This window comes from Dermacentor albipictus, chromosome 2, assembly GCF_038994185.2.
Source record: "Dermacentor albipictus isolate Rhodes 1998 colony chromosome 2, USDA_Dalb.pri_finalv2, whole genome shotgun sequence".
In the NCBI taxonomy this organism is placed as follows: Eukaryota; Metazoa; Arthropoda; class Arachnida; order Ixodida; family Ixodidae; genus Dermacentor; species Dermacentor albipictus.
Genome location: NC_091822.1, coordinates 186625548 through 186651168, shown reverse-complemented (window position 1 = coordinate 186651168; position 25621 = coordinate 186625548). Strand labels below are relative to the sequence as shown.

General features: G+C 45.0%; 1 long non-coding RNA gene across 1 annotated transcript in view; it reads left to right on the top strand.

The window, feature by feature from the left end:
* LOC135919312 (uncharacterized) overlaps positions 1-20103 on the top strand; it is a 188607-nt gene extending 168504 nt beyond the window's left edge. The window contains exon 3 of the long non-coding RNA XR_010569935.1: positions 20011-20103. This is a non-coding gene — a long non-coding RNA (uncharacterized lncRNA). The remainder of the gene's footprint in view (positions 1-20010) is intronic.
* Positions 20104-25621: the final 5518 nt, after the last annotated feature.

Genomic DNA, 25621 nt, shown 5'->3' with positions numbered 1-25621 from the left:
CGAGGTGGCCTGCGCGGTATATGTCGTTTACCCAGAGCGGCATTTTTGCGTTGCCATCTCGGGAAGGTGTTGTTGGTAGGTCCATGGAGGTTTCAATGCCTGAGTGTTCGGCGCAGTCTGTTGTCCTCTTGTCCATTTGCGACGCCAATGGCCTTCTGCTTTTATGGCTTGCTTTGTTGCCCGAGTCAGGAAAGAGCTCCGAAAGCGCTTACTTGTCTCCTGAAGCTGCAACCAGAGCTTTGTGTCGTCCACCCAGCCACTGTCTACAATTTGATGGGCCGCACCAGGCTTCACTCTCATCCATTATAAACATGGAAGCAACGGAGTTAGCTGACGAAAGCAATGGACTCGTCCTCACATGATTAAACATAACGGCACCCACGGGATCGCCGTGAAACGGGTCCATACGGATGCTTAACTCTTGGATTGACAGATTAAGTTTACTTGTCTTCTTCTTTATCTCTGCAGCACTCAGAGATTTCTGCATTATTTTAGGCTAATTGTTACTTTATTTGCTTTACTGCACCCATTACCATATCATAAGCAGGATGAATACACGGCTTTTAGTTACTGAGCAAAGCTTAAAACTGCGGCACATATTGAACTTTGGCATAAAAAAATGTAGCACAAATATCCGCTTGTCAGTGAAATACCTCCGCCGGCTTACGAGTACAACTGCGCGTCTTGGGAAGGTTCTTTATTTCTATTTTAAATGCATATTGTGCTTATTTGCCAGAATACAGAAAAAGAAACAAGCACCGCAGAACCTGGGTTACTTTTCAAGTTCACGATTGCTTCAGTCGATGCCTCCGTAATCTTTGCTTGCTCCTCGTGAGCAGTGGGGTTATTATGCGAGGACCGATATAAAGACTGCATTGTTCTTGCATAGATAACTGGAAGTTAATGCCCTAGATGTTTCATATTTACTTTGTAAGTCTGCACATTCACCCCGATCATCGGAAGAAGGACGCCAGGCGTTTATCAATGTATATACGCTCTAACGAATTTTTTTACTTATATATATGTCAATGAAATGTTCCATGTTAGCTATTCAGTCCTTAATTACATACGTGAGATTGCGCTGCATTGTTGTGACAAGGCGCAAGCAAGCAACCACGATCAGATCATCCTCTGTGTGTGACCATGTTTCTTCGCATGTATCTTGTTACAAATATGCAGCGTTCAACTACACATACATGCTCCTTCTTCACTAAAGTTACCCAGTTACCAAACCGTTCCAGCAGTTCAAGGCATGCTAGAAAATAAACCATGGTACGGGCTGCTTACCAACTAATCAGATTGAAGTGGTCATGATGAGCCAATACCGCATTGGCTCATCAGTGAATGTTACTAGCACACTGGTCTGTTTTGTGACTGACACGCATTGAGGTCACGACAAGCTGAGAGCTACCGTTATGTTGCTAGTACCAGCAACATTCGCGAAGGTGAGTACAGCTGAACAAGACACACCCACGGACATATATAGACAGGACACGACAGCACTATCCTGGTTTGTAAAACGAGCAACGTATTAGGCTCCGTGTCAACTTGTTTTTGATACGTGTTGTTGTTAGCTAGACTGCTGAGGCTATCAGACCGTATCGCGTCTGATAGTATAACGTTCAGGCGGAGCAATCTCTGGCCACTTTTGCAACGCTTGCCTGCAGGCCACGCTTGCCTGCAGCAAGCAACACTTTCCTCCTCCTCCTCCTCCTCCTCCTCCTCATCATCATCATCATCATCATCATCATCATCATCATCGTCGTCGTCGTCGTCGTCATCATCATCATCATCATCCTCTGCCTCGTCCTGAATCTTGGCCTTTGTATAGCAACGGAAGGCATCTGAAGGCTCAGCGAGGTTCGATGATTAACGATAGCTGTAATTACTAGTACTATAACCCTTTATGCAACAAAATACAAACCATAAGAGCCTACGAAAATGTGCGGATGTTTTTTGCAGACTCGTCTTGCACGTCCCTCCACCTGCAGCGCGCAAGCTGTGCGCCTCAACAACGAGGCTTGGCACACACCCGCACGTTCTTTGTCTCAAGAACAATGTAGCTTCCACTTGCCAACGTACTAGTCTACAAAGAAACCTCCCGCGCGTGGCCAGTTAACGCAATGGGGTTTCCGCACACATGGTTATTACCCTAACGAAAGTATAAAATATGATGCCCGCATAGCTGAAAAAAAAACTTGACTCGTATAATTACACGGGAAACGACAGGTCTCACTCGTATTGTTGCGCAACTTATCTGCAAGTGAAAGGTGTGCGAAAAGGCGTTGGCCCAGTGGCAGGGGCAATAATTGACAGTGTAGGGCTAGTCATTTGTCAGCCAGCAGTTGTTTCCTTTGCGTCAAGCATGTACGCCGGTGCGGACGAATAGCTTTTCGTACAGTCACCTCATCTTGGGCGAATTTCGTTCAAGAGTAAGCTCATCACAAAAACGACTTAAGGTGTTGAAGGCAATCTGGCACCCTCACGTCAAGCTACATCCCAAAAGCACTAGGGGCATATCGCTCCTAACCTAATCAGTCCTCCGATGCAGTCGAAATGTTTGCGCGGGAAAAGTACTTCGGAACTATTGGTTGTCGTTATTCACTGATCTATCCACAGGGAATGCAAACTGAAGCAAACTATGGCAGACACAATTATGTACAGTTCATTATGACTTTAGCAGCATGACCGACACAAAGATAAATCACATTATTAATATTTTCACGCGTAACTTTTTTGTTACCATTTTCACTAGGTTGTTATTGTAATCAAATTCACGTTCTTGCGTGTCGAAAGTGCCTTTTTTCATGTTGTCGTTGCTTGTATAGCGAAAGTGTCTTGCCTAATCTGATAGCGAGCGACGCGCATAGCGTTGTACATTCTCGAATATACGCGAGCAGAAGCAATTGCACTGAAATGTTCGGTAATACATAAATAAATACAGGATTAGCTTGACCCGTCAGTCCACATTTAGACGACCGACAACCGTGCTCACTACTCTTGTTGTGATTCGAGCCTTGCCATATTTATGGGCACAACTTCACCCATTAAAGAGCTAAACTCTTAAGTATTTGCAGTCTTCACCATCTTTGCACCGTGATAATATCTGTCTGGTGACTGGATATGTCGAAATGAGGGAATGTTATATTCAGGTGACTGCTGAACCGATTCGAATGGAACTTCCTGCAATTAAAGTTACCGACAAATTTGCGACCACCGTGGGCAGATTTTAATTTTTCTGGAGGAGGGAGGAAGTATGTTTTCTATTCAATTGTTGACAACCTTAAGACATTAAAAAAAGTAATGCAGAAATCATATCCAAATCAAATTCTTGAATTTTGAGCCCCAAAACCAGTATATGATTATGATGCAAGCCGTGGCCGAGTTAGCTCAGACCACGGATCTTTAACGTCCCCGTCGATATGCGGTGTCCGTGTCTGGTATTTGAACCAACGATCTCGCGCTTAGTGGTGCAACAATGTAGCCACTAAGCCACTACGCATGTTCTATCCTCATGTTTAAAGCGCCTTAACTCCGCTTTGGTGACAGGTATCATGGTTATCTAACAAAACTTGCCAGAACGTTCAAGGTGGTCAAAATTGACATTTATGACATATCTCTATAGATTAAAAGCTTCCCTTATCTACGTATCAGAGTAACTGACAACGGACGCTGCGGTCACAAGTCATGAGCGCGAAAAAGATATTAGATCCTTAGCCAGAATAAAAACAGAGGAAGCTAAGAATGGAAGATAAGATGACCATGGCCATCAGCGTAGCTAACTTTTCCAGCTTCTCTTGAAACTCAGCATAATATCTATCTATCTATCTATCTATCTATCTATCTATCTATCTATCTATCTATCTATCTATCTATCTATCTATCTATCTATCTATCTATCTATCTATCTATCTATCTATCTGTCTATCTATGTATCTATCTATCTATCTATCTATCTATCTATCTATCTATCTATCTATCTATCTATCTATCTATCTGCCCGTCTCTCTCTCTCTCTCTCTCTCTCTGAGTGTGTGTGTGTGCGTGTGTGCGTGTGTGTGTGTCTGTCTGTCTGTCTGTCCAAAACAGTAATGAAAATATCTCTGGCCGATGTTGTTAGCTCATCATGACACCCGACTCACGCCAAGAACTTCCAATGTTTACAAACCATGACACTGGCGACCGGATACATAGAATTTGTTTAGGTCCTGAAACAAGATTACGGGGTACCACTGACAAAAAACCTCTATTACAATTCCAGTTGCTATCGAAAAGTCTTTCTTTAAACATTTACGTTAAATAAAAAAACAAGGCAGCATTCACTGTAGTGTAGTTGGCTGATGAGTATTTCTTTCAATAGAATAAGCGCCAAATGTGACAGCACACAACAAGAAAAACAGACAGGACAAGGCGCCTTGTCCTGTCTGTTTTTCTTCTTGTGTGTTCAAAAACAAGAAAGGGGCTGGCAGATGGAATGGCACACTGTGGTATAAACTTTTTTAAAACAGGGTTGAAGTACCTCAGACAGGCTGGCCAACGTTTCGATAGGTGGACCTATCTTCGTCAAAGGCGGCCTCGTCATCCTCGGCGTGTTAGTTTTAAAGGGTTAGTGCAGTGACGTCACGTGCGGGTGTTGTCGCTGGCGGCTGGTTTTAAAGAGAGAGATTACAAGAGGGAACAGGCGCTGCCGTCCGACGTCTGTGAGCCTCATTCTCAAGACGAAGGGACAAGAGCGTGAGAGTGGGCACGCGGGGAGGAAAGAAAAGAAATAGAAGCAGAAAAAAGGGGAAAAGAAGGGAAAAAAAAAGCAGGGGGGTGCCAGGGCCGTACCAAGACACAACAAAGGGGGGGGGGGTGAAAGAAAAAGAAAGAGAAAAATGAAATCTTTAAGAAATACGGGGGCTTGGGAGCGTGTTGGGGATGCGAAGGGTTAGGAGGTAATCCGGGGGAGTCGTTGGCGGCATGTTTTTGAGGCATTAGAACGGCCGGTCAAGCAATAGGTCGAGTAATTTTGAAATAGTTAAGGTGGCGACGGGGAGTCTGCGGTGCAATGGTGGGTTGACTGAAAGGCAGCGGCATGGTCTTTCAAGGGGCACTGCCCCACGCGCTTAACGTAGGTGTCGTTACGGCGGCATCCAGAAGGCGATGGTTGAGGCGCCGAAGAAGGCATATTGACTTCGGAATGTGTTGTCGAGGGGGTTTCAAAAAAAAGACTAAAAAAGGGGTAAGGGGGAAGGGGGGGGGGCGAAATCGGTATAGCAAACAGGAGGGCGACGCGTGCAGAAGCGGGCGCGGGCAAGTGTACATGGAAGAAGGGGATCGTAGTACACTTGGTATAGACGTAAAATCCTGAAAGAGTACATTAAATTGAGTAGTAGGCAGGAAATTTTTTTTCTTTTTTTTTTCCTTCCTCCTCTCTCCCCCTCTCCCCCTTTTTCCTCCGAAATGAAAGAGTAGGTGAGGTTAAGAATTAAAGTTGGCTGGTGGCCTAATGTGTTTTGTGTATTGGTTGATGATATGAGAGTTTCAGATTTAAGTTACAGCTTTTAAAGATTCTAAGTTGCCGCGTGCCAAATTAATTCCTGTCGGGTGTAGGCAATTAAACTTGTGTATGAGGTATGATTCCGTGTACTTCCTTTCGCGAGGGGAACGGAAATTTGTTTGTAGTATATAGAGCCTTGCTTTGTCAAACATATGTCCATGTTCATTAAAGTGGCTGGCTACTGCTTTGGGTAAATTGTGTTTTGTGTCCGCGCGGTGACCATTGAGTCTTGTATTGATTTGTTGTCCGGTCTCACCTATGTATTGTTTGCTACAAGCGGCGCATTCTAGACAGTAGACTACATTGCTTGATGTGCAGGTGAAAGCCGAAGTTACTTTGTGTGTGTAATTCGACGCTGTACTTTTTACTGTAGTAGTGGATTGAATGTGTTTGCATGTAGAGCACCTGGGGCGACCACAGGGATTGGTTCCCAACTTCTTCTTTTTCTGTAGTTTGGCGTGCACAAGAACATCTTTAAAATTAGTGTTGCGTCTGTAGGCTACTCTGGGAGGGTCGGGAAAAATCTTCTTAAGTTTCTGGTTGCTGGTGAGAATCGGGTAGTATTTGCTTAGGATGTTATTCACGTTTGGGAGTGCGTTTGAGAATTTAGTAGTAAGAAGAGGCGTTGTTGTTCTTGTGATCTTCGGGCGGGGCTTGAGGACCTCGGCTCGATCAAGTTTGGTTGCAGCGATGTAAGCTGTTTGAAGGTCACTGTTTGGGTGGTTCCTGTTTGATAGCGTTTCTTTAAGGTGATCGAGTCTATCTATGTAGTCTTGGTTTTCAACGCAAATGCGACGTAGTCGTGTGGCTTGGCCTTTAAAGATGCCTTGTTTGCAATGTCTGGGATGGTGGCTGGTATATTCTAGGTACTGTTGTTTGTCGAAAGGTTTCCTATACAGCGTTGTCTTTAGTTCACCATTGTCAATGTATATTGTTGTGTCCAGAAAGTTTATGCGCTCAGTTGAGGATTCTGATGTGAATTTTATTGTTGGGTGAACAGAATTTAGAAAGGATACATATTTATCTAGACTGTCTTGGCCCTGTCCCCAGATTATGAGTATGTCGTCTATGTATCGTAGGTATGTGTGGGGCTTGGTAGTGCAGCGCGATAGGAAATCTGTTTCTAGAATCCCCATAAATATGTTCGCGTAGGTTGGTGCAAAAGGCGTACCCATGCTTGTACCATGTATCTGTAGGTAGTAACTCTCTTCAAATTCGAAGTAGTTATGTGTGAGAACTAATTCAAGGAGAGACAGGTAAACTTCAGTAGAGTGTTGTGCACTGTGTTTAGACAGCGTTTGTTTTATCGAAGATAAACCATCAGGGATTGGAATGTTGGTGTACAGCGCCGTGACGTCTAGTGTTGCGAGAATTGTGTTGTGGGGTAGTGTGCCTTTAGTATTAATGTCTTCTATAATTCTCAGCAGGTGGGGCGTATCTTGTACAAATGACGGAAGTGTTTTCGGCAAGTTACCAAGGTAGTGGTTAAGGAATGTGGAGATGTTCTCTGTCGGGGTGTTGTTGTTTGATACTATCGGACGGCCTGGGATAATAGCAGTGTATAGTTCAGCGGATGGAATTTTATGAATTTTCGGAAGGAGGTAAAAACGTCCGGCAGTTTTGTTGCTTGGTTTAAGAAATTTGTATTCTGATGGTGTTATCAATTCATCAGCCAAAAGTGATTTCAGCCTGTTGGTAATTGTCGCTGTATAGGACAATGTCGGATCGTTATCTAGTTTGCGGTAATGTTCTGGGTTGTTTAGTTGTCTGTAAGCCTCGTGCTTGTATTTTTCTATTGGCCAAATAACTATACTTCCACCCTTATCTGCTTCCTTAATAACAATGTCATTCCGGCAGCTCAGATTTGAAATGATATGACTCTCCGACGCAGTTATGTTTTTAGGTCGCTTAGATGTCTTGGATTGGCTTATGATTTCTTTAGTGATAGTTTTAAGGTATATGTCAAGTTCTATAGCTTGTTCTGGTTCGGGAGTCCAAGTGGATTGGGCTCTAAGTGGTGTCGTCCCGGTGTCTGGTGTGTCTGCAAAAAAGTGTCGGATACGCATTCGTCGGGAGAATTCTGAGAGGTCCTTGTGAAGCTCGAATTCATTTATTGTGTTGTTCGTGGGGCAAAAGTTTAAGCCCTTGCTGAGTACGGCTATTTCTTTTTGACTTAATGTTTTAGAAATGTCTATAACATTGGAGCGGTTTAGTTCTGTGGAAATTTCCTTTCTGTCTGGTCCTTCTAAGCTCGAGGTCCCTCTTGTCTGGGTGTGGTGGCTGTTTGGCTGGAAGGTTGTTTTTTGATTAAAATTTGCTTTTTTCCTTTGTTTTTGAACCAATTTTCTAGATTGTTTTTCGCCGTAATGTTCTAAATCTCTCTTCTCATCTGGTGTCAGGGTTATGTTCCTAAGTCTGTGGTTAAAAGTTTCGATTTGCTCTTCGCAGTGTTCTTTGAGGATATTCAAAAGTGAAAGTGAGGCATTATGTAATGTTGTTTGCCAGTTTGCGCGATGGTGTGGTGGGAGTGTTCCTAGAGCTGGCACAGCCTTGAGTGTTAGGCCTTTAGGAATTATATTTTTCTCGGTGCAGCTTGTGTAGGTTTTCAGATGGGAGGTGTAGCTCACATGTTTTTTGGTAAGTTTTCTAGCCTGTAGGAATTCGGTGCTTCGTGGCATTGAGGAATTATTGATTTGCGATGTCTGTCATTTACTTGTCTTCTTGCGGGCAGATTTGCGTGGGGTGTTTTTCCGTTCGGCCGGTTTATTATCGTATGCCTGGCTTAATTCGATCTCGGTCTCTGTTTGAGTTTGTGTGTGTGCAGGCAGGCGTGTGGGGGTCTGTGTGTAGACTTCGGTGGTGGGTTTTCTGTTGTCTGTTGCCATTGTGTCTGTTTGCATGGTGGTTGATGTCATTTTTGGTGGTGTGTGTGCCTTCTGGTTCTTTTCACATTCCACTGTCTGTGTTCCAACTGTTCTTGTGTTGACTGTTTCACTTGTGCAGTGGCTTGCTTCACATTCCACTGTCTGTATTCCCTGTGTCCTCGAAGTGACTGTCACAGTCGTGTTGTTCGCGGTTGCACGTTCCGCAGAGTTGGTGGAGGTGGTATTTGAGGTGGAATTTAAAAGAGTTTTTCTGTACTTGTCCTTAATAAAGGACTTGATGTATTGGGAAACTAGCTCTATTCCACTGCGGTTCAAGTGGAAGCCATCCCAAGCTAGGTGTTCGTGTGGTGCTTCGTGTATTTCCGCGTGGTGCATGGTGTCAACATTGTTATGGACGTTTTCTAAGTTGAAAATTAGTGAGTTTAGCTTGTTAATCTCCTCATTGTGTTTCATGAGTGCATTAGTTTGGTAGAATAGTGGGCGGTGTTTGTTTTGTAGGCGGGGAGCGACAGTCGTTATGGTTATGTGTGCGTTCGGGCGAGCGGCTTGAATGGTTCTTATTACGTCGCTCATGGACTCTATCGTGTCCGCGGCGCTTTGTGTTCTCAGGTTGTTTGTGCCTACATTGATAATAAAGTGTGTGGAGTCAAAAAGAAATAGCCGTACTCAGCAAGGGCTTAAACTTTTGCCCCACGAACAACACAATAAATGAATTCGAGCTTCACAAGGACCTCTCAGAATTCTCCCGACGAATGCGTATCCGACACTTTTTTGCAGACACACCAGACACCGGGACGACACCACTTAGAGCCCAATCCACTTGGACTCCCGAACCAGAACAAGCCATAGAACTTGACATATACCTTAAAACTATCACTAAAGAAATCATAAGCCAATCCAAGACATCTAAGCGACCTAAAAACATAACTGCGTCGGAGAGTCATATCATTTCAAATCTGAGCTGCCGGAATGACATTGTTATTAAGGAAGCAGATAAGGGTGGAAGTATAGTTATTTGGCCAATAGAAAAATACAAGCACGAGGCTTACAGACAACTAAACAACCCAGAACATTACCGCAAACTAGATAACGATCCGACATTGTCCTATACAGCGACAATTACCAACAGGCTGAAATCACTTTTGGCTGATGAATTGATAACACCATCAGAATACAAATTTCTTAAACCAAGCAACAAAACTGCCGGACGTTTTTACCTCCTTCCGAAAATTCATAAAATTCCATCCGCTGAACTATACACTGCTATTATCCCAGGCCGTCCGATAGTATCAAACAACAACACCCCGACAGAGAACATCTCCACATTCCTTAACCACTACCTTGGTAACTTGCCGAAAACACTTCCGTCATTTGTACAAGATACGCCCCACCTGCTGAGAATTATAGAAGACATTAATACTAAAGGCACACTACCCCACAACACAATTCTCGCAACACTAGACGTCACGGCGCTGTACACCAACATTCCAATCCCTGATGGTTTATCTTCGATAAAACAAACGCTGTCTAAACACAGTGCACAACACTCTACTGAAGTTTACCTGTCTCTCCTTGAATTAGTTCTCACACATAACTACTTCGAATTTGAAGAGAGTTACTACCTACAGATACATGGTACAAGCATGGGTACGCCTTTTGCACCAACCTACGCGAACATATTTATGGGGATTCTAGAAACAGATTTCCTATCGCGCTGCACTACCAAGCCCCACACATACCTACGATACATAGACGACATACTCATAATCTGGGGACAGGGCCAAGACAGTCTAGATAAATATGTATCCTTTCTAAATTCTGTTCACCCAACAATAAAATTCACATCAGAATCCTCAACTGAGCGCATAAACTTTCTGGACACAACAATATACATTGACAATGGTGAACTAAAGACAACGCTGTATAGGAAACCTTTCGACAAACAACAGTACCTAGAATATACCAGCCACCATCCCAGACATTGCAAACAAGGCATCTTTAAAGGCCAAGCCACACGACTACGTCGCATTTGCGTTGAAAACCAAGACTACATAGATAGACTCGATCACCTTAAAGAAACGCTATCAAACAGGAACCACCCAAACAGTGACCTTCAAACAGCTTACATCGCTGCAACCAAACTTGATCGAGCCGAGGTCCTCAAGCCCCGCCCGAAGATCACAAGAACAACAACGCCTCTTCTTACTACTAAATTCTCAAACGCACTCCCAAACGTGAATAACATCCTAAGCAAATACTACCCGATTCTCACCAGCAACCAGAAACTTAAGAAGATTTTTCCCGACCCTCCCAGAGTAGCCTACAGACGCAACACTAATTTTAAAGATGTTCTTGTGCACGCCAAACTACAGAAAAAGAAGAAGTTGGGAACCAATCCCTGTGGTCGCCCCAGGTGCTCTACATGCAAACACATTCAATCCACTACTACAGTAAAAAGTACAGCGTCGAATTACACACACAAAGTAACTTCGGCTTTCACCTGCACATCAAGCAATGTAGTCTACTGTCTAGAATGCGCCGCTTGTAGCAAACAATACATAGGTGAGACCGGACAACAAATCAATACAAGACTCAATGGTCACCGCGCGGACACAAAACACAATTTACCCAAAGCAGTAGCCAGCCACTTTAATGAACATGGACATATGTTTGACAAAGCAAGGCTCTATATACTACAAACAAATTTCCGTTCCCCTCGCGAAAGGAAGTACACGGAATCATACCTCATACACAAGTTTAATTGCCTACACCCGACAGGAATTAATTTGGCACGCGGCAACTTAGAATCTTTAAAAGCTGTAACTTAAATCTGAAACTCTCATATCATCAACCAATACACAAAACACATTAGGCCACCAGCCAACTTTAATTCTTAACCTCACCTACTCTTTCATTTCGGAGGAAAAAGGGGGAGAGGGGGAGAGAGGAGGAAGGAAAAAAAAAAGAAAAAAAAATTTCCTGCCTACTACTCAATTTAATGTACTCTTTCAGGATTTTACGTCTATACCAAGTGTACTACGATCCCCTTCTTCCATGTACACTTGCCCGCGCCCGCTTCTGCACGCGTCGCCCTCCTGTTTGCTATACCGATTTCGCCCCCCCCCCTTCCCCCTTACCCCTTTTTAGTCTTTTTTTTGAAACCCCCTCGACAACACATTCCGAAGTCAATATGCCTTCTTCGGCGCCTCAACCATCGCCTTCTGGATGCCGCCGTAACGACACCTACGTTAAGCGCGTGGGGCAGTGCCCCTTGAAAGACCATGCCGCTGCCTTTCAGTCAACCCACCATTGCACCGCAGACTCCCCGTCGCCACCTTAACTATTTCAAAATTACTCGACCTATTGCTTGACCGGCCGTTCTAATGCCTCAAAAACATGCCGCCAACGACTCCCCCGGATTACCTCCTAACCCTTCGCATCCCCAACACGCTCCCAAGCCCCCGTATTTCTTAAAGATTTCATTTTTCTCTTTCTTTTTCTTTCACCCCCCCCCCTTTGTTGTGTCTTGGTACGGCCCTGGCACCCCCCTGCTTTTTTTTTCCCTTCTTTTCCCCTTTTTTCTGCTTCTATTTCTTTTCTTTCCTCCCCGCGTGCCCACTCTCACGCTCTTGTCCCTTCGTCTTGAGAATGAGGCTCACAGACGTCGGACGGCAGCGCCTGTTCCCTCTTGTAATCTCTCTCTTTAAAACCAGCCGCCAGCGACAACACCCGCACGTGACGTCACTGCACTAACCCTTTAAAACTAACACGCCGAGGATGACGAGGCCGCCTTTGACGAAGATAGGTCCACCTATCGAAACGTTGGCCAGCCTGTCTGAGGTACTTCAACCCTGTTTTAAAAAAGTTTATACCTTCTTGTGTGTTGTCACATTTGGCGCTTATTCTATTGAAAGCTATGCACCAACTAGACCCACAACGTGTTTTACTGGAGTATTTCTTTGCACGTGTATTGTTCGCCTCATTGACGTTTCGGGATTTCCGGTATTTGCAACACGCATTTCCTCACTGCTTCTCTGTGCACGAGGACAATGCTTACAGTTTAAGCTCGGGTTTTCGTTCCAGACCTAAACTTGTTTACCTCAGCGCAAATAACGTGTAATATTCGTTCGCCGAAAGTTCACCACGCATTCGGCAACAAATCTAACTTGCATTCGCTATAGGCACGCTTCCTGTTTCACTTGTCGAATCGCAGCTATTCAGTTGGAGCAACTGATCACTTTACGCGCTCTTTGTTCAGCTACCGACGTAGTTTCGTGAACTAGCAGAGTTCAGCGTCGTCAAACAACTCGTTATGAACCCATTTGAATCCGTACTTCGTAAACTGGGACTTTGCTGCGCTCATGTGACCAACAAATTCTTGTGTTTCTTTTTCGGTTTGTAACGACTGGTAGTCTAAATATCAACTGTCGAAAATAACAACAATAGAGGTGTTTATTCTTAATGAGGTTAGTATTAAATGGCTTATCAGGCAGCCTAAGGCGATAGCGCCGCTAGTATCATGTTGTTTTGTTTAAAGAGAGAGAGAGAGAGAAGGGAAGACGGAAAGGCAGGGAGGTTAACTAAAATTATTTAAACAATAGTAACCCTAATGCCTATAACAAATTTGCCCCATTAAAAAAAATCGCCTTTATATTCAATAACCCCATGTGACGCACGTGATTCTTATTTCTTTTTTCTGCATATTTGCCAGCGTAACGCGTAAAGAAAGCTTGTAGCTTTTTATGGAGCTATTAGAAACCGCGCCAATAATCATTGACTTCAGTCAATACGTTTTACTTCATAAAAATTGGCTGAATGGTCAGTTGCAGCTTGACTGGGCAGCAATTTCTTATCACTCCAATCTTCCTGTAAGAGGCGCTGAACAACATGCGAAGTTGCAAAAGCTAGATAAAACAGCGAACGCGCTTCTCGCAGTGTGAAAGCACATTGTAGCCTTCCTTTATTCATGCGCCATAGGTGCTGCACTTAGTTTGCAGCAATCGCGTTCAGTATCAAATGCGACAAAATGCATGGTGTGCTAGCCAAGCGCATCTTGCAAGGCGCAGCGAGGACAGGGCGTAAAAAAACATAGGGGTTGACAAGTGCCCTTCTCCATGTGGTGTCTTCTATGCTGCTCCTACAAATTATATTTAGGGCAAGTTACCTTTAGTATTAAAACTGTGCAACATCCAGCATCACGACGAATTGTAAACGCTTACAAAATATTCAAAAGATACAAAAGCCAGCTGCATGCTTTCTTTTCTGAACCACCTGTCTCTCGTCGCATCAATAATCTGTATCTTCATGACAACTTGTCGAAAGCCATTGCCTGAACCATCGCGTTCGATTAGGCAGGAGCTGCAGACTATCACCGCGATAGCAACCGCAGCAGTACACGTACAAGCTTATAATAGTATTATATGGGGATATGACATCAGCCCATTCGTAGAAGCCGACATAGTTAGGAATAAAACATTTCCTAAGGTAATCGAAAAGCAATACGGGGTTGCCCCATTCCATTCTGCTAAAAGAGAAAGAAAACGTGTCCTAAAGTTTCAGATTACCCCGTCTGAAACTTTGGACCATTTATGACAATTTATAATTTTATAACATGCATTTTGCCTGTTTGCTAAATGTTTAGTGCAGTTAATACACGTATCTACCTGCTCATCTATTGCTCAGTGGGCGCAGTGCCAAGTGCTTGTCGGCACACAAGTAGTCAGAAAGGTAGAGAGGCACTTTAACAACTACGTTGAAATTTAACATGGGAACATTTCGGTTCCAGTGACAGCGAGAGCGCGGTTTGTGCCTGCTCAGGTCACATTAGGCCAATTAAGCCACCTACATCCAACCTTTATTCAGTGTTTATTATTATCATCATCAACCATATTATGCCGACTGCGGGGGGACGCAAACTCTCTTGCGTAAGCATTCCTGGATAAACGGCGTTTTCTAGGTAGATTCCTCATGCTATTTCTGTCTCTAGCACAAAAATGCTGTCTTATATGCCTGTCACATCTTATTCCAAGCGCTACAGGGCTAGCAGCGGCTGCACAATCGGCACTAGAGTCATCGCATACCAAGGGAAGTGGTTTGCGCGGCAACAAAAACGTGTAATCCGCTGTGGTTGCTCAGTGGCTATTGTGTTGGGCTGCTGAGCATGAGGTCGCGGTATCGGAACCCGGCCACGGCAGCCGCATTTCGATGGGGGCGACATGCGAAAATACCCGTGTACTTAGATTTAGGTGCACGTTAAAGAACCCCAGTTGGTCGAAATTTGCGGAGCCATCCACTACGGCGTGCCTCATTATCAGAAAGTGCTTTTGGCATGTAAAACCCCATAATTTTTTTAACAAAAACGTGTATGTTCTGGTGGCAACGAGAAGGTGCAGAAAAAGGACGCGCGACAATATAACCAACTAGGGCTTAGTAAAGCGAAGTATAGTGGGAAGATGAGACGCCGATGTGAGATCTATAGCTTCAAGGCCGAACCTGTATTGCCAGCGTGTGACGACACTTTTTTCATTTTAACAGCGGCGATGTTTTATGTCGAGCCTTCGCCATTCGTCGTCCGGTGTCACATAGGGCGGCAGGTTCCAGAACTCACTGCCAGAGGTAACGCCGAGGGTAGGAGCGGGGCCCCGCCTGGATGGGAGCGGACCAATCGGAGGGCAAGCCGGCGATGGGGGGGGGGGGAGGAGAGTGATATAGGAGCACGTGTTTCGCCGACACGTGCCCTTTCGCCCCATGGATTCCGCTAAGGGCGAGCAACAACAGGAGCTCTCACGAGAGCGGCAGGACCGACGTCGCGCAAATCCCGAGCTTCGATAGCCAGAAGCGCAAGCATAGCGCAAGCAGAAGGAAGCGGCTACCATCGAAGATCGAGAACTGCAAGCGCAAGCCAAGCACCTGTGGAGGCAAGCCAACCTCCACTTTCAAGAGCAAGCAACCCAAGCCAAGCGCCAGCAGAAGCAAGCTAACCCCCAACTTCGAGTACGAGGCTGAGCAGAGACGTCGACGCAGAGAGATTCCTCCCACGGAGTGTGCCTATGGATGGTTCAAGAGAGAATTGCTCGACCGTTAGTGCGGCCACAGCTGCAAGGTGCGTGATACGCTGTGGTCTGATCACAACCTCACACAGCTCAAGAGTGTGCGCATTCTGGAATCAAAGCTTGAATCTAACAAAACGAAGACAACGACACAAGACTTTCATTAAAATCGCACTAAACACGAGTTCAAATTGAGAGAACGACCACCAACTTCGCTGTTTTGACAGCTTTCACTGCGTGGAACTGGCTTTGCTTTTTTCACATTGCTATTGCCCTGCGTCATTGAATGGCATTAACGTCAATCCATCGTGATCACCACAGTCGCTGGGACGACTGATAATAAATTCATAGAATCGAAGGTGAATATAGCTTACAAAAGAGGGTCTCTGTGCAATACTCGCTTTTACCAACCAAGTTTGGAGGTATGGGATTTAAGTGAAACGAATCCTAGAAGCATGGCGATAACATAGGAGGAAAATTGTCTCTGATTGCAGGGAGCGAATTGGCATTCCTCAGGGTACGCGGATACCTCACATCACATTTGCTGGCCCGGCTTTTCTTGGCGAAAACGGCTATGTAACTAAGTAGTGTGCCATTACGAGTTCAATTCATGCTTTTTTTTCTTTCCGAAAAGATAGACACCTGTGCTACGCAGCGCCTAAACACCAATCCACCAACATAACGCCCCCCGTTCAACATGCGAAGGCTGATGCGATTAATCAGTGGATAGCATGTCAAGCTCCCAGTTTGAGCTGGGTGCTACGGTCAGGGTCAAATTTCCATAGCCGCATGGGAGGGGATTCGTTACTTTGCAGCATTACGAACGAACAGCTTGCGTTAGGTTGTACGGGCTCTTCTATTGATCCTCTTGAAGATTCTAATGGTAACTCATGCGGATCTCTCTCAGTGTCCTCAACAAATTCTCCTTCTTCGTTCTTGTGTTTTATGCATCTGCGTGCGCTGTGCGCCCTCAGATTTACGTGACATCTTCTCCGAGTTGCAACACCTACTTGGACCTTTGTGCAGCGTTGTAAGTGCTTTTCGTTCCCCAAAGCTTTGCTAACCTTCCTCAGTGACATTCTAATTGCATGCTAACCTTCTCTTGTCCACACACTCTAATTACTTCTCACTGTGTGCACTTACCTGTGTTGTGTGCGTGAGTACTTGTATGCATGCGCTGTAACACACGTTACCATCGTCACCTGGAGTAGCAGCCAAAGTGTATGGCCATGCAAGCATCTTTAACATGCACTCAGAAATAAATATCTCTCTCTGTAGTGACGCTCAATGATTGTGTATTCCCCTATAAAATATAAACCTTGCCCTTGTACGCTGCTGTCGCGTTCGTCGTAACAGCCAATTGCGCTTAGTTTTGATCCGTCAAATATTCTGCGAAAAGCCTTTTGAACTTTCGCTGAAAGCCATGACACGTAATTATAACGCAGAGAAATTGTAAAGCTGCGTCATGCCTCGTTGTTTCAAAAGCCCATTGGAAACGCGAAAGTTTGGCTGCTGCACAAATATTGACTGTTACGAAAATTGACGGAAAAAAATCTGGGCATCGTGCCATGTTGTTCTCCTGAGTCTGTGCACTCTCTGTTTCTTCATATCACTTGGCTCTGCTGTCAAATAAAGCTTTTGCGGCAGTTCTCTTCATTTTGTTGTGCACTGAAGCTAACAAGGGTGTTTCACTTCCTAGTTTCCCGAATAGGCGTCTGTAAGAGAAGCAGACGAAAGACAGAAAAAACTGGGCTTTGCTACTTATGGAATTCCACATTTATCTTGTGGCGAAATAAGAACTCCTTGGATGTTATGTGTCAAGAACAGCCGCTGTTGTTTACGCCTCGAGTCTGCCATGGTTGCCAGCCACTTGTCACTTACGAGGGACTGTCGGGATATTATCTCTCGAAAGGTGAATCGCTGCGCAACGCTCTGGAATGCTTGTTAGTTTCATGTTTTGCGTTTTTTATCTTTATCAGTTCCTTTCCTTTGGATACCATGGTTGCGTAAGCGCTATCTCCGAGTATACTGAAAATTGAAAAGAAAGAAAAAACGAGTGGGACACTAAAAGTTTCTGAATACTGCTTGCTGAAGGTGCTGATGAATGTTGTAGTAACGTCTTTGCAGCTCTGGAAACGGCAAAATAGCGAGCTGATGTTAATTTCATGGCATTGGCACTGATAGCCTAGAGAACACTTTAAAACTTTGTGCAGCGACCTATTGTGCGCCAACCGAATGATGAACATAAGGTCCCGCTAGGGCCTTGAAGCTATTGAAGTAGATAAATAAATAAATATATAAATAAATAATCTGCTGAAGAACCTGAAGTGTTCTAAGGTTTAGCCAATCTTTATCGGACTAACACTATAATCGTTCAGTACTCTCAGTCAACTCAAAAACAAGGGCAAAAGCGGCATGTTCCACCGGCAGGCACTATTGTATTGTGCTGACACAAAGCGCAACGTCTCGGCGATGTTGCTACAGTGAGTGTTTATACGAAGGGGTACCCTGTAACCAGAATTATTTTTTTAATTATATGCAGTTATTTATTTTTTTACAAAACATCCTTATCGCCTTGAAGGTGCTCTACAGTGAGTAAGGAGCGCGGACACCTGACCTCGATCCATGCGACTTTTTATTGTTTCCTCGCATCAAGAATGACATTCAAGGACTGCTGTTTCACTATGTGGAAGAGGTGAGGGAAGAAAACGAGACAGGAGCTATTAGGCCATCAAAACAGAAGAACTTGAAAAAGTTTTGAAGAATAGAATCGCAGATTGGACAAATGCAATAAGTGTAATCTTAGAGTATACCTGCAATATGATAATGATGTTTTGCAAGAACTAAACAAATACATATAACTTTTTAAAAATATTTCCAGTTACTTTTGGGTACTCCCTCGCCGCTTAACAGTAGTAAGCACACAAGATGTTGTCCTGCATGCGCGGTGTACCAAGCGATACAGCTTTGCTTTCCTCTAATCGATCACTAAATAAGTTAGTGCCGCCAGTCTTTCTATAGCACTCAAGAGCTTCTCGCAGTTTCGCTAACGTTGCAGGGCAAAAGCAGAAAATAAACAATGAAACGGGGACTACATTGAGACAGCGCATTATATGTATGCGAGTGCGAAGAGCGAATGCTTGGAAAAAAAATTCGGAGAGAACGAGAAAAAGTAAAGGAAGATGGGTTCCTGGGGGGGGGGGGGGGGGGGGGAGCAGCCGGAAATGTGCCGCGGAGCGGAAAGCCCCTCATCCCTTACCTCTTCGGAAAATGGCAGATATGTCCGTCGAGGCTCAAAGCAGGAGAAGGAACACGAAAAAAATAAAGAGCAGTGATGAATGAAGCCAATTTCTAGCGACCCTTCCAAAAATGTTTCTTTCCGGGTTTCCCTTTTCTTTGTCTCTTTTTTGGTGGGGGGGGGGGAGGGGATGGCACCAAGAAGGTTCTCCTCATTTATACACACTCGCTACAGTTCTACGCCCGCTCTTGAAATTGCGGTCGTACGATACCCGAAGCGAAATGTTTCTACGAAGGTCTCTTCCAATTTATACTTCTAGCAGAAGTGCGCTATGTCACTTTCTTCTGAAATTCCATGAATTGATGGCATTGCGCTCTGCCACTTTTCCAGAGCGCGTAATTTCGCTGGTGGTCATGTGTGTTAATTTATCAAATTCTAGTGTGCCGGGTGAGGAAATGCATCACGCTGAAGATAACATCACAATTTGATTAGAAAACGTGTTTCTGTTTTTTGCTAACTTCTTGTAGTAGCGCGCCAAAGAACGAGTGCCGTGTGGAACTCCAACTGATCCAGCATACAATTATTTATTTTTGCAACAGTGCTCTTGCCATATTGCAATCTACACTATCACCTAAGTAACCGTCTCTTTCTTGAATTGCCGCTAGAAAGAGAATATGTGTATAAATGAGAGATATTACTCGAGGTGAAATTTTGCAAGAACGAAGCAAACCTTCTGTTCATACTAGTGGAATGCTGAGAGAGCCTTCTGGCGTTCTTCAACGGTCTTTCGGGTAACCTCCTGCACGCTTGACGGATTTTTTAGAGAAATCGCCTGTATCAGCGAAAAATTCATCTTTGAAATTCTTGCGAGCCTTCTTGCGCTCGATCTAAGCTTAAGCTGTTTTTCATGTATGCCTACACAAAAGTTTCACTGATAAAGCGAGTTATAATATAATGATAAAGCGAGTGATAAAACCGTGAGGACGTAAGAATACGCGTTGGGCGAACACAGTGCATAACTCTCTTAACTCGCGGTATAACTCGCCTTAACCTGATGGACAAACAATACCACATTAGAACCCGGTTGCTAACTTTTTCTCTTTTTTTGCTTTTTGGAATACACTAACTACACTTCTATGAATCAATGCATATACAGTGTTACCTTTCAACCAACGAACTTAAAGCTTGGCTGTGGAGATGACGCACGGTAAATATCTTTTAGTAACTGCTGCAGCTGTTTACCTAAGAGATGACGACTAATTCAGCATGGCATTTGTTGCTGTTGCATGTCCGAAGCCGCTGAGTGGCGTTCCCACGTCAACGTCAAGGAACTTTGCACCAGCCGCTGGGCTCGTTCGCTTCTCGGTGACAGTGCACTTCTCAGCAAGTAAGTGGTTAACGCTTCAAGGGAGGCAGAAACGAGTACACGCAAGCGCATACAAATAGGGGAGGGGGGAGAGAAATAGAGATAAATGCACAGAGGCAGTTGAGCAAAGCACGAAAAGGTGTACAACGAGGCGGCCACGAAAGTTTTCAGCGGCCTCCCCCGCGGGCGTGAGGAGAGCGGATGGGAGGAGAGGGCGTTGCACCGTGGCCCTGTTTTGTAAGCGCACGAGTGGGAAGACTACCAGAGGATTAGAGACGAGTTCTTTACAAAGCGCTTGAACATCCTAACGAGCCCGCCATCAGCGCAGCAGTGTGAATGCGCTCTCATTTTCTTCGGTTCTAGCGCATGGCATCTCTGGAAGCAAGAACCATGAAGCAGATGCATTTGATGATCGCGTCGGGTACGCGCGTTTACAAATTCTGCTGAAGCGTACGTCGAGTGTGTAAGTGTCGAAATGCTGTAAACAAAATTGAACTGCCGCCGCGTAAACATGCAGGAGCAGACAGAAACATGTGCCAGAAAAAAAATTTTTTTAAGAATTGAAAGAAATGAAGTAAGGCCCAGTGTTTCAGCATCCGGTAAGCACCGTAGCGAATGTCCAATGTCGGAATATAGCCAGTATTGAACGCTGCGCCACGATGAACATACGACACCCGGCTCAGATGCGACTAACTTAATCACATCATTCACGTAATAAAGCTCCTTCGAAGGGGCCTCCCTTACGCGCCTCTGCTACGCAAAACACCACGCCATCATCTGCGACCGCCCAGTCAGCACGTCACAGTGTGGGACACGTGCAGCTCCTGTAGCTGTTCTTGACCACTGCGTCTTTTCCAATTGTGAGCTTTGCCCTTGATTAAAATGCGGTGCAGAGTCGTGACTGCTACCGACACCATCCACAGGTTGCAAATAAAGTCCAACCCTACCTTAGCATGCTACTCCCAATTTACTGTGTCGTCTTGGTCGTCGACGACGTCAGCTAAATTTGGCACCTCCCCTCGAGGGGTTTTGAGCAAGTGTAGTCATATAAACAACACGGAATGACCTTATTTTTCCCGCTAGCTTGCAATATACCACGTGCCAGCGGAGCCCGCTGCTGAAGAGCTTCGACGTCCGCGCTTCAGACATGTCGATAAAGATATTGCGCGTGCCCCATTACGGCACTGAGTCCAAAACACCTAAGCTGAGGTAAAGAAATTGACCGCCCTTCCGCTACTGTGAAGAGGGATGCAAGCGAAGCTCAAGATCCGCGGCTCTTCGTTACCGTAACACCTCGGCTTCGCGCTCCCTCACGTCGAGGTCGGCACGTCGACGACAGCGTCCTGGTCCCGCTGCCATTCTTTCAATGCAGCCTGCCCTTCTGCAGAACGAACCAAACGCGGCCTCCCCATCGGAGTGGTGGGCCTGAACTACCGGGCAACAGCGGGCGCGAGGCGAGCGATCAGGCGATCACACCCTTTCCCTCCTCCGGAGGGAAGGGACGCCTGTGTATGGCTCGCGCCTTGCGCTGCGTCCACTTCTGCATGCACACAAAACCCCGCTTTACAGGGCGCTTACGATGAACCGGCAGTACTGTAACAATTTCGCATCGGCACTATTCATAATTCCATACAATAAAGAAGAAAGAAAAAGTGGCAGTGGCTGAATCGGTTAGCGTGGTGGTCTCGCAACCCGGAGGTCTGTAGTTCCAATCCGCAGCTCCACAAGTAATTATTATTTTCGCACGGCTTGAGTTTTTTCGTACGGCAACTCCAACGCCGACGCGAGTGAGACAGTACAAGCTTCGCTTGAACAAGACGTTCCCAGAAAAGCTGATATAATCTCATTCTTGTGGTTCATCACAAACGAACATGAATTGACCAGTAACTGCCGAAAATATGCAATCTATTAGTGAGCCACGTGCTTAGCTTACTCCTCGTCAATATATTGCTTTCCACGGGACAATGTTTTGATTACCAGCAAAGGAACTCATTAAACCAGGATGCTCCGGCCATTGTGTAAACCATTGTGTATAGAGGGACAAAGCTCGGAGCACTACCGACCCTGGTCTCCCGCCGTCCTCTTGCTTTGTTATTTCTAAAGGTTACTCATCTACTGTGACCCGCTCGGGCCTGCGACACTCCAATATTATACGTCATTGTTTCGGTACATTTCGCCACAAATTGAGCTAAGTGGTGAATTAATGAGTGCACTGTTCAACAAACAGCTGGAATGCTCTTAAAAAGAGAGAGCACTATTTATTATGATAGAAAAGCTTAGAGGTCGGCCTGAATCAATGTTTCGTTTTCTTTAATGTTTCTACACCATTTCCCCTTCTTAAAGAGACCCTGCCCTCACAATGGAGGACACACTTCATTTCATTTCATTTATTGTACCTTCAAGGCCCGAAGGCGTTACAGAAGGGAGTGAAACTAAATATACAGCATGTACAGATAACAGGGTATAATAATAACAAGAAAAAAATTAGAAAGTGCGGATTAACAAAAGTATTCTTCAATAGTAGCTCTAAAAGCAGATGTATCGGTTATGTTAACGATTGAGGCCGGCAGATGATTCCATTCATTGGTAGTTTTAGGAATAAATGAATAAAAATATAGGTTCGCGCGACAGTGTGGAACGCTCAATTTATGCCGATGGTCAGTACGAGATGATATATATGCAGGCGATATATATGCACACTTAGGCGATGCCCGCTGTGTTAGCAGGCTATCCTGTCTTAACATGCGAAGCGTTAAGCGTCCGTCATGCATTAGACTCCGGACAGAAGCTACAAAGAGGGAAATACATAGATTATTGTGCATCGCACAAAATAGTTTGTTGTTCTCTGCCAGCTCGAAACTTGCTTGCGTACACTCCGAGGACACCGACTTCATCGATGACTGAGATGTGCGCGAAGCTTAAAAGGACTCAGGTCAGGTGAAATTAAAATAAAAAAGCTCTTGCAATTAGTGTCTGCAGAAACGCCTCTATCTATTCAGTGGCGACCACTATTGTGCCTTAATAATACTCAGGCGATATAAAAGTGTTACTTAGTACTTGTTTCAAGAATCGAGGTACCTGTTTCTTCATGCAGAGTTGCGATTTACCAATGTCTTGCTTGAAATGTTTGGAACCTTTAGCATTTATTGAAGAGAGAGAGAGAAGAGAAAGCAAGGGTAGGGAAGGCAGGGAGGTCAACCAAAACAGCATCCGGTTTGCTACCCTACACTGGGGGTGGGGGGAAAGGGGAATAGAAAGAGGAAGAAAGGGAGAGAGTCAGCACTGAGAACATGTGGGAGGGACACCGTACACAATGACTCTATAAGCGGTCTCTTAAGCCCGTGCACTTCAGGTACCGCACTAGTGCACCAATCGCTTTTCGAGCCAGTGATGGTTGTGGCCACGGTCCGAGTATCTTTGACTCGGTGAACGGTCTCGAGTCTAGTCTGTGTAAAGTGGCCCACAGAGAGAGGCGTTGGACATAGTAGCGAGGGCAGGTACACAATACGTGCTCGATGGACTCCTCGCACCCACAGGAGTCGCACATCGGGCTCTCGGCCATTCCCATACGGTAGGAGTATGCGTTCGTGAACGCCACTCCCAACCACAAGCGACACAACATGGTTGCTTCGCCGCGGGAAAGGCTAGATGGCAGTTGTAGCCGTAGCGTGGGGTCCAGTATACGTAGTCTGCAATTGAGGCCACTTGATGTCCAGAGATCTTGGGACTTCTTGCGCGCATTTATTGCATTTATTTATTGCATTGCATTTATTGAAAATTCTGCAAAAAGGTATAGACCCTAATGTAACTTCGGATATTTGTTTATTAAACTTTCTGAAAGCTGTGCCTTGGTTTGCGATCTACACTTTCTAAAGCCTTTTTTTTTTCTTTGTTGTTACGAAAGAAAATAGGTATCCACGTGAGGGAAAACTGGCACATGTCACATCAGTCAATATCTACATGTGCCTCTTCAGCTTAATATCAGTTAGCACACTCAGATACAATCCTATTGATTGCTGGAATTTGCCACCTATAACCACCACATTCTATAGTATTTTATTCGTGTCTGCTTAAAAGGAGAATTCACCACAGATATTGAGGAGGGAGCCACCACCCCCTAATAATTTTTCTCAGGTGATCGATCAAATTGCTTCTTATCTGATATTGGAAGTGCTGTTTTTTATTGTTAATCAATGTACAGCAATTAGTCGGGACTATAATATAGTTATTAGAACTCAGATATTTCTGAGGACTGGCTATATCAAGTTACTGTTTAAGAATAGCGTTTTTTGCCAACCAGTTATCATCTAACGATGTTACCTCCGGTGGATTGAAGATAGCGTGAGATTTCCGTCTAGTTCCATCGTAGTGACGTCTCGTGTGCACTTCCATGTTCTCAAAACCTGTGAGACCAAAAATGCCACTTGGATCCGATATTTGGTTATCGTATCATATGGGCCATGTAGGTGAATAACGACAGTAAATATGTGATTCTAAACACGTATCACATGTGCGCTTATGGAGACGTGTTGTGATGCTTTAAAGCAGCCACGCATGGAAGCACGTGCCTGCCTCCGCATTCACACGCGCACGTATGCAAACATTCAGGCTGCAAAGCATGCAAACGCACGTGAGTCCTTACGCAAGAGCACAGAAGGTAAATGATTGAGCCACCTAATAAATATTGGGCGGCGTTTCTTGCTGAATACATTACGTAGCACCGTGCGCGGTGGTGGTCAGCGAACAATGTCACTATGAGTACCTCCAAACGACGGCAAACAACATTACCTTGGTTCTGTCCAGCTTCGTGGCATTTGCATATATTTAAATCTTGGCGCATGATAGTTGGGACGCCCTGCAGAGACGAAGTCAGCCGGCAAAGGCTAGTCACTTGACTACGCCATATATACACCATTAAGCTCCACCTTCGGGCACTGGTAAACAGCTCTCCAGCAGTGGTTGTTTTGTAACGAAACGCAATTAAGCGCAAACATGTGCAAGGCAAATGAGGTCATGTAATAAGGAATGCATAAAGCCCATCAAGATTCACGTAGGCAACAGGCCCGACTGGACAAATCAGCGTAGCTGTTGAACAGAAATTAGTAGAAGTGGGCAGAAATAGGAAATAATGCGCCGCCGCTCATTTCTGCCATTTAGCCTCTGTCTAGGCGTCAGCGATGGCCCTTCTTCCGAATCTCAGGCACTTAACTTTTGAGCCAAGTTAACTGCCCACCACGGTAGCTTAGTGGCGATGGCGTTGTGCTGTTCAACTCGAGGACGCGGCTTTGATCGGTTAATAGGCGGCCACATTCTGATGGGACAGAATTCAAGAACGCTCGTGTATTATCTATGGGGTGCACGTTAAAGAACCCCAGACGGTCATAACTGACTCGGAGTCCCCCACTACGGCGCGCCTCATAATCAGATCAGTAGTTTTGGCAAGAAAGCCTTCGTAATCTAACTTTAGAAATTCTGTCACGTAGGCGTTATCAAAACGGAAAGGCGCAATGCTTGAACCGACAATGGAATACTGATTTATAA